The 9,353-nt window shown below is 36.8% G+C and overlaps 1 long non-coding RNA gene across 2 annotated transcripts; it reads left to right on the top strand.

The window, feature by feature from the left end:
• The first annotated feature begins 544 nt into the window (after positions 1 to 544).
• Positions 545 to 3,687, top strand: LOC120417198 (uncharacterized). Of its 2 annotated transcripts, none has more exons than XR_005605435.1 (6): positions 545 to 697; positions 780 to 917; positions 999 to 1,220; positions 1,288 to 1,669; positions 1,746 to 1,939; positions 3,494 to 3,687. It is a non-coding gene; the product is annotated as an uncharacterized LOC120417198 (long non-coding RNA). The 2 variants fall into 2 exon arrangements; XR_005605434.2 differs by having other exon boundaries at positions 546 to 697; positions 1,761 to 1,939.
• Positions 3,688 to 9,353: the final 5,666 nt, after the last annotated feature.

Here is a 9,353-nt window from a genome sequence, read left to right as displayed (position 1 = left end):
TGACTTGTTTATTGTCTCGGAGATTCTGGTACAAGCTTCTATGAATAATATAAACGTTACTTTAAAAACATTTAAAAACACGTTTCGTCGCTCACACTTTGTCCGTGCCTAAATACCATCGTGTGTGTGATTTCGCATTTCGTTCATTAGGCACCGACCTGTCATTATATTGCGCGTTTGATGACAAAATTACACCCCTCGCAAACGGCGCAGTCATCAAGAGGAACAAACGCAAACGATGGGTTTGTCTTTGCTCCGGGCATCGCGTCAGCTTTTTGATGTGTCAATCGTTTATGTTGTGCACGTGAGTTTTTGTTGTTTTCCTGGTTTGTTTTTTTCTTTCGAACATGCTTTTTAAGCTGGAGAATTGTAGCCCGAAATCGATTGTTCGATTCTGTTATATTGGCGATGCCCTGTTTGAAAAATGTCGCACGTCGTACGAGTTGTCGCACGGATTTGATTTTACCGTTTCGATATCGATTGGTCGAAAGGACGACAAATGGACGACAAACAATCGACATGCATGACATCGTTTTTTGCATCGATTTTCTGACAGATTGACGTTTCGGCGGCGTCGGCGAAAAAACTTTGACAGCTGACATCAAGCAAAAACTTGTTCAGACTGGATTGAACAAAAGTTAAAGATTGATGTTGAAAATGTAATGTGCAAAACCAAATCGGAGCAAAAAGTTGGTTGGTAAGTTGGTTTAATCTAACTACTTAAACTTTCTATTTCTATGAATATTTATTGGGAACCGTTCTTTACCTCGTGTATTCAGATGCAGTACAGCCGGATACCGGGCCACCCGTGGAAATATGGTTCGAAGCCGGGCATGGCATTGGCCTTCCTACAGTCAGCACCGATCCTGGCCCAAGGCCAACACCATCCGGCTGGTGGTAAAGACGGTCTCTTCAATGTAAATACCACCAAATTCATTCATCATCCGGTCGCCTCTCTTACGAACAGTGCCACTAATCCACTTGATCCTGCTCCGCAGATGCAGTAGTTTCCGTTGCCCAATTCGCTACCCCCCAAACCATAATGAAGCGTGGCGAGCCATTTCCATCATCAATCCTAAAATACATGAGGACGTACATACAACGATTCGGCTTTTCCCACCTCCTCTTTGACATCTACAGCCGGAACCGGAGCTCAACAACAACAACAGCCTCAACGTGCCGCCGACTCCGACCTACAACACAACTCCTCCGAATGTAACGTAAGTTCCACTGTACCCAGCCGTTGAACCAATAACAATAATAAACACCTCACAACATCCTCACCAGGCTACTCCTGAACTGAGCGGACCTCCCGCCGGCATGGGACCGATGCATCATAAACCACCAACACATCTCCACCATCCGCCGCCACACGTCCACCAACACGGACCGCCGCAGATGCCCCAGATGCAATTGTCCCCGCACGATCACCGCTGCGGACTAGAGAACCTCTATGTTCTCTTATCAGTTCAACACCCAGCAGCATCTTCCGCACCATCCGAGCCCCGCGGAAATGAAGCAAGAAGTCACTCAATATAAGCGGAAGTGCCGCAGCGGTTCAAAAGCAAGAATCGATGGAATTGACGCCACCGCCAAGCCAGCGACGGCCGCCACCGCATCGATGATTTTGTTAATTTTAGGCTTTGGGAGGATTTTGTACAGTTTAAAGGTAAGTTGTGTTCTAGGTTGAATTACTTTTTCTGCCAGAAAGTTCCGGCCGGAGTGGGCGAGCGACCGAATCAAAGTGTTTTGTATTCCAGATTTCGGTCTTCGTGGCGGTATAGGAGGAAGAGGAGGAGGAGGAGGACGGGAAATATGGTATACTCGACCGGCATTCCGGAAGACGGGACAGGAAGGAATCAGTTTGCGATCGAGGAACCGGTTGGTGTTTGGTGTTTTACTTTCCGCGGGAGGTTGCGACGCATATCTAATGGAACTGGTGAGTCATGTTTAAGAAACGATGGAGGAGGTGTGCTGGAAGTGCGATTGGATGGTCGAAATTAAAATTAGGATGAATGGAACATCGCAAATTCTTAACTTTTCAATCCAATAATTCCAAACTGAAAAATAAAACAAAAATCTAAAATACTAAAGCTTAAAAAAACTTCAACGCTGTTTTGATTTGATAATTGTAAAATTAAATTATAAAGTTTTTCATTCTTAATTTAAAATTCTAGCATTCCAGAACATAAGAATAAAAGAATTTAAAATTCTCAAAGTCTTCAAATATTTTTTTTTAATTTTGAAATCTTGAAATATGAAAATTTTGAAATTGACAAAAATTTAAATACTAAAATTTCCTAATTCATCAATACTAAAATTCTTCAATTCATAAAAACTAAAAATCTAACATTATAAAGTTCTTAAATTCCCAAAACGTTAGTCGCACGAATTGGAATTTTGAATTCTAAAATTCAAAAAATTACAAATTCTAAAATTCCAAAGTTGTAAATACTAAAAATGCTAAAATTCCAGTAATATATGATTTTAAATAATAAATTCGAAAATTCTATTTTTTTACATTGTACGCATTTTAAGAATGAATAAGTATCTTTAAATTCTACAAATTAAAAAAATCTCATTTTTTTATTTTTTTGCAAATCTAAAATTTTTGAAAATATTAAATAAAATACAAATTTTAAAACTTCAAAAAAAATTACAAAATAAAAATTATACAAAATAAAAAAACATTTACAACATATTTTTTTAAGTTTTAAAAATGTTAAATCTTTTAATTTTTAAAATTCTTAAGAAAAATCTCAAAAATCATACATTTTACAATTTCTAATTGGAAAAAATCTAAAATCTATAAGGTAACTTTTGAAAAATTTCAAGAATTTTGCAATGTAAAAATTAAGAAAACAATGTCAAATGAAAAACAAGAGTTATAAAAACATCATGAATTGAATTAAATGATTTTGGTATTGAGGTACTTTCAAATTTAAAAAATTCAGAATTTTAGAGTTTTAGAATTTTAGGATTTTAGAGTTTTAGAATTTTAGAATTTTAGAATTTTAGAATTTCAGAATTTGATGATGAGATGATGATTTGATTGGGTCATACAAAAATTCAGAAATTTGTAAACGTTTGATTGTTAATTTTTTTTTAGCATTCCCAAATTTGGTACAATTTTTAAATAATAATAATACTTTTGGATTTTAAAATTATTTGCAATAATCTGAGTTTTATACGTTTTTAAATTTAAATTTTTTATAAGTCTTCATTTATAATTCTTTTTAAATGTTTAAATTTTGATAATTCTTGATTACATTTTCAAAACAACCAATGCGTCATTGGTTTCCTATGTATACAGGACCTTTTGTAAAAGTTAGCGAGAATTCATAAATTTAGTTTTTCTTTTACAGTTCAAAAATACATATTTGAAATTTTATTGTCTTGAAATTTTATTATTTTTATCGAGATTATTATTATTGAATTCTGAATTTAATGTATAAGTTCTTGCCAATTGTTGATTGATGATATATTTTTTCAGGCAGTAAACATATTCCAATCTGATCCTGTCGGAAATCATGCGTCCCCGTGTGGTCCCGCGTGGCTTCCGTAGAACCCACGGAAGCAGCCACGTTTTCTCGTACTCATGCTCCCACAAACCCACGTTGTCTCGTACTCCGGTAAACATCAATCCGTCGGAGGTCCAAGATCGTCGCCAAGGCGTTTGATCAGCTCGGCGAGGAGCAAAAGTCCAACACGCCCAAGATGCTGCCACGGCCGCCTCAGAAGAACACCAAAATCCAAGCCGGAATCTGCGGTCAAAGAAAATCCCGAAGGAAGCCAAGTTGGAGAAGATTCGGCGATCCGCAAGTGAAATTTAGTGAACAAGTGAAAATATTTGTGAAATTTTGACAGTTTGAATAAAAAAAAACAATAAAAACAAAACAACAGTTTTTTTCAACTGCATCATAACCTAAAAATCCGAAATGACAGCACGCGACAATAGCACGACATTCTAAATAACAAAACCGTGCGACGTCGGTCGAATGTCGTACGACAATGTCGTACAATTTCGATCATCGATCGCACGACAAATACGACATTTTGGTGCAAAAACGTATGACATTCGCGCGAAAGTCGCACGACATTGTCGTGCGACGTCGTACGGTTGCACGGACGACAAACGACGGACGTCTGACGGACTTTTCAGTCAGGGTGACGGTAGGGTTACTGTTTTAGCAATTCGTCGCATGCGAAAACTGCTGGGCAGTTTGGCATAACGCTTGGTAACGCTTCGTTTGACAGTTCGGATATTTGAGGACGCAATGAGATTTTGGCGTGTCTGATGGTAAGTTATTTTTCAAGCTTTCAAGAAATATGATCACAAATTCGACCGTCGTGGACAACCCTGAAGTGCAAAGCATCGTAAAAGGAGACAGAACGGACCAAAACCAACCAACAGAACGCTAATTATGTTCCGCAACTCTTGTGTGGGGACGTTCGTCATCGTCGTCGTTGTCATCCAATGCCATCGCCCAAGATGACATCGCCATCGACGACAAGACAGTTCACGTTGGGTGACAATAGGGTAGAGGGACCCGTTATTGACATAACTATCAATTTCTATTCTGGAGATTTTCTTTTGAAGACACGTGAAAAAGAGCATAACGACGTTTTGTGATCTTTAACATTTAGCTGTCAAAATGGCTTCATCGTCCAAATTTTACGCCAAACAAAGCCCACCAGTCTTCAGTAAGCCGAAGAAGGGTGTGTGAACGAGCGATGCGATCGGGCTCGGCAATCGATTATCGTTCGAGATCGCGATCGATGGAGGATGATATTCGACAGTGTTATTATCCGCCGGCGGCGACAGTAATGAAGACAATATAAAAAGACAATGACGACGATCGATTGGCTGTTTTGTGTTTGCGCCGGAGTAATGCCCCTCAATAAAAAAAGGATGCAATTTGGAAAGGCAAATTAGTGACATTGTAGACGGGTGGGAATCAAATTCGTCGCTAAAATTATTTTTCAAACTAGGAGAATTTTTACGTATTCTACGGGAGCTTCGACCAACAATACTTGAAATACTGGCAAAAATCGCTTTCCGTCAGTCGGGGTGATTTATCTACCGCACACGATGCTGAGCCACAAATTACAAACTATATCTCAACCAAGCACAATGAATTATTGTCGAAAGGGGGAAAAACCCACATCTAAACGCGATTGGATATTGAGCTGTATATTTCAAACTGGAACACGATCGATGATGATCGATACATGCGGCATAATTTATGGACTTGCCCCAGTCCTGTTGGGCAGCAGTGGCGATCGTTATTCACCCTTGATATATAAATCACCGTGAAGACTTCAGAAATCGATCGGATCTGGACGTTTCTGGAACGTTGGCGCCATTAAAAACCACCGATATTGACATTTCCGAAATCTATTAGGACTCGTACATCACGATAATGACCCATCTCGAACCTGGCGTGACGGGTGTGTGATCCTTAAACCATCATCGAACGAGACACAAAAAACGGCCCCACGCGAGATAATTCCCCATCATGGTCACGTGAACGGACCCCACACCGAAGAGAGACCCCGATCTCCACCCCGTTTTACGAGATCTCGTCCATTATCTCGTACATCAAATCTGCGTGAGGCTCTTGGGTAGTTTTTACTACGTCATCTTTGTCGTTCTTCTCTTTCTGAACTGTTGGTAATTTTCCAGCTAAAGGGCTTCCACCTCGTGCATGTACCCTTACAAATACATACACCCCACCTCTTTGGGCTCCCCGTAAGATCTGAACCATGTAGGGCGCTGGTTCTGTCAGCGCAGCAATGAAGGCGTTGTGTCGTGGAAAGGAAAACATGGGCGTACCTTCTTAGATGAACAATAAAAAAATAAAGTTTGAATTTCCACTCAATCTCACTATTGCAAAAAATATTTTTTTGTTTCTAAGGATATTTATAATCGAGAAATAACCGGAGCGGCTCTGGCTGACTGGTTACGGTGTTCGCTTTATAAAGTGCTCTTAATGTTTTCGCAAATCTGTATCTTAATATAAGATTTTCTGATCACCATTTATCTTTAAAAAATTATATTCTTGGGTTAATATACCAACATTTTGGGCATATGCAGTGAATGAAGGACAAATGGAGCACTTCTAGCAGTTTTTACTTTTTTCTACAATGCATTCCTCATGAAAGAACTGTCATTTCTACCACTCGAATCCACTGCTCCATTGTTGATGCAAAGCCATGCTAAAAGTACACGATTTTTGACTCGACAATACTTTGAAACATTTCAAAAAATAATTTAACAAAATTAGAATAATTGGCGATTGAGAAGTTTTATGAACATTGAATTACGATGTAACACTCTGCTGAAAGGTACGCCAAAACTCTGTAATCTACCTAAATGAGCTCATTATAACTTGAGTATTAACAAATAAAATTTAAAAATATTTTTTTGTTTCAAATTTGTAAAAAGTGCCGTCCTCTTAAGAAAATGAAAAAGGCTGATAAAAGTTGTTAAAGTTTCCTATTATGATCATTGGTTCAAACTTTTCTCAATTTAAGCTTATGCAAACAAGTGAAATTTACGAAACATGATTTTTTCCAAGTTTTAAAAAAAAATAATATTTTGGAAATCACTATTTTGTTTTAAGCGGTAACTTTTGTCCCTGATTACGAATCCGAGGTGCGGTTTTTGATATCTCGTGACGGAGGGGCGGTACGACCCCTTTCATTTTTGAACTTGCGAAAAAATAGGTGTTTTCAATAATTTGCAGCCTGAAACGATGATGGAATAGAAATTTGGTGTCAAAGGGACTTTTATGTAAAATTGGACGCCCGATTTGATGACGTACTCAAAATTTATTAAAAGCGTATTTTTCAAAGAAAAAAACACAAAAAATAATTAAAAACTGCCTTCTCCGTTACTCAACTGTAACAAATTTTGGAACATGTAATTTTATGGGAAATATAATGTGCTTTTCGAATCTGCATTAACCCTGGAGGGTCATTTTTCATTTCGAACAAAAACTTTCATTTTAAAATTTGGTGTTTTTTTCTAACTTTTCAGGGTTATTTTTTAGAGTATAAAAATGTTCTACAAAGTTGTAGAGCAGACAATTACAAAACATTGATACATACACATAAGGGGTTTGCTTGTTATTGAGTTATCGCGATTTTACGAAAGCAAGTTTTGAAAAAGTTGCTTTTTGCCTTTTTCATTGATTCGTCGTCCGTGTCTGTCGCGGGTGACCATGAAGGCCATCCCGGGCAGACGGTAATAACAAAACTAATAATATTTCAATAACAAATCCTGTTAAAATAACAAAAAGTGTTATTATTTTATCCTGAAGTTCAACTTCAAGAAGAAAAAATAATAACAGTTTCAGATAAAATAACAAAATTTGGTATTGAAGTGATATTATATTGAAAACACGCTAATAAGAGGAAATGTTATACATTTCAAAAACTCTCCTAATAACAAATTTTTTTATTCGTTCGGTATACTGACTTAGAAATAAAATTACCATCAATCGCAAAAATGGAAAAGTTTCTAAGTGTCCATAACACAATCTGTTATTATTGTTTCTTTTGTTAAATATGTTTAGATCTTTGAGACAATTTTGTATAATTTCGTCGGGGTCATTATTTTGGCCATGAAATGGGGTCCTTAAGCTAAAATTATTCGAAAAAGTTGAAATTTTGTAAGTTGATTTTTTTTAAAATTATTTGATATACCCCCTACAGGACTTTGTTTAAAATGGTTAGAACTATGGGATAATTTTGACCAATTTCAGCCGGATCATTATTTTGGCCATGAAATAGGATCCTTAAGCTAAAATTATTCTAAAAAGTTGAAATTTTGAAAGTTGATTTTTTTTAATTATTTGATATACCCCCTTAGGGATTTTACTAAAATTGGCTAGAACTATGAAATAATTTTGATCAATTTCGTCGGGGTCATTTATTTCACCATGAAATGGGGTTTCAAGCTAAAATAAATCCGATAAAATTAACTTTTTAGAGTTCATTTTGTTTTGAATTTTGTTATGTTCCCTAACGGAATTGATTTATTTATTGAGAATTTTTGAAGTGTGAATAACAAAAACTGTTATTATTTTCACAGAGCCAGGAAGTCTGAGCTGACGTTGAAGTTCGAGCTGGAGTGAGACCTCGGAGACTGCATCGGATTCAGCAAATTTTCAGCAACTTTTACTTGGAGTCGGAATCTGTGAAGTCGGGTATTTTTGGAGAGCTGAAGTCATCGTTGACGCCATATCCTGCATCCAGAGTCGGAGTTGTCTTCAAAGTATGGATTCAAAGTCGCTTGGAGGTACCCGACTCTGCAGCCCTGACTAGTACAGAGGAGTTATGGCAACTGCAGGTTTATTTGCAAATTACAAATAAACCAAAACAATAACTTTTTTTTGTTATGGAGACATACCAGTTCAATAACATTTTTTGCTATTTTGCTGCTCCACCTCTCCGCACAAAATAACAAATCTTTTTATTCCTTCATGATTCCTTCTGTGTTATTGGTTTGTTATTGCAATAACAACATAATAACAGTTTAAGTTATTCTTCGAACAAATCTTTGTTATTGATTTTTGTTATTTTAACAACTAATCCGATCATCCCAATAACATATTTCGATCTTCTCACAATATCAAAAACTGACCTTCCCAAGTTATTTCCGTCTGCTCGGGATGATCAACGATCGTTATCGTTATCGATATCGAGCCTCGATAATTTTATCGCTAACAAACAAAAACTAATAGACAAAAACTAGCCTAATCTAGCTAAGTGGTTGATGCATTCCTCACTACTTAACAAAAATGGATCACATTGAAAATCCAAAAGTAAAGAATTATCACTTAGGTGGTCATAACTTGAGACAGGGGGTCACATCTTCGAACTTCTAGATTCGTTTGGAAGGACATAGTTTTAATACAGGTTTCAAAGATCCGGTTTCAACATAGAACATTGATATCACTCAACTTTTTTTTAATTCGAGGCAGGGTTGCCAGATTTGAAAACCTTTTTGAATAACCTATCCAACGATGCATCGTATGCATGATGGTATTTGAGATTTCAGGTCACTTATCTAACATTCGTATTCTTTTCGCTTATGAGCAATTCTCTACGAAATCGGTCTTTTTTCTTCAATTTTAATTTTTGTATTTTTTAATCCGGCTGAAACTTTTTTGGTGCCTTCGGTATGCCCAAAGAAGCCATTTTGCATCATTAGTTTGTCCATATAATTTTCCATACAAATTCGGCAGCTGTCCATACAAAAATGATGTATGAAAATTCAAAAATCTGTATCTTTTGAAGGAATTTTTTGATCGATTTGGTGTCTTCGGCAAAGTTGTAGGTATGGA

The sequence above is a fragment of the Culex pipiens genome, chromosome 1, assembly GCF_016801865.2.
Source record: "Culex pipiens pallens isolate TS chromosome 1, TS_CPP_V2, whole genome shotgun sequence".
In the NCBI taxonomy this organism is placed as follows: domain Eukaryota; kingdom Metazoa; phylum Arthropoda; class Insecta; order Diptera; family Culicidae; genus Culex; species Culex pipiens.
This window is presented reverse-complemented; position numbering and strand designations above follow the sequence as displayed.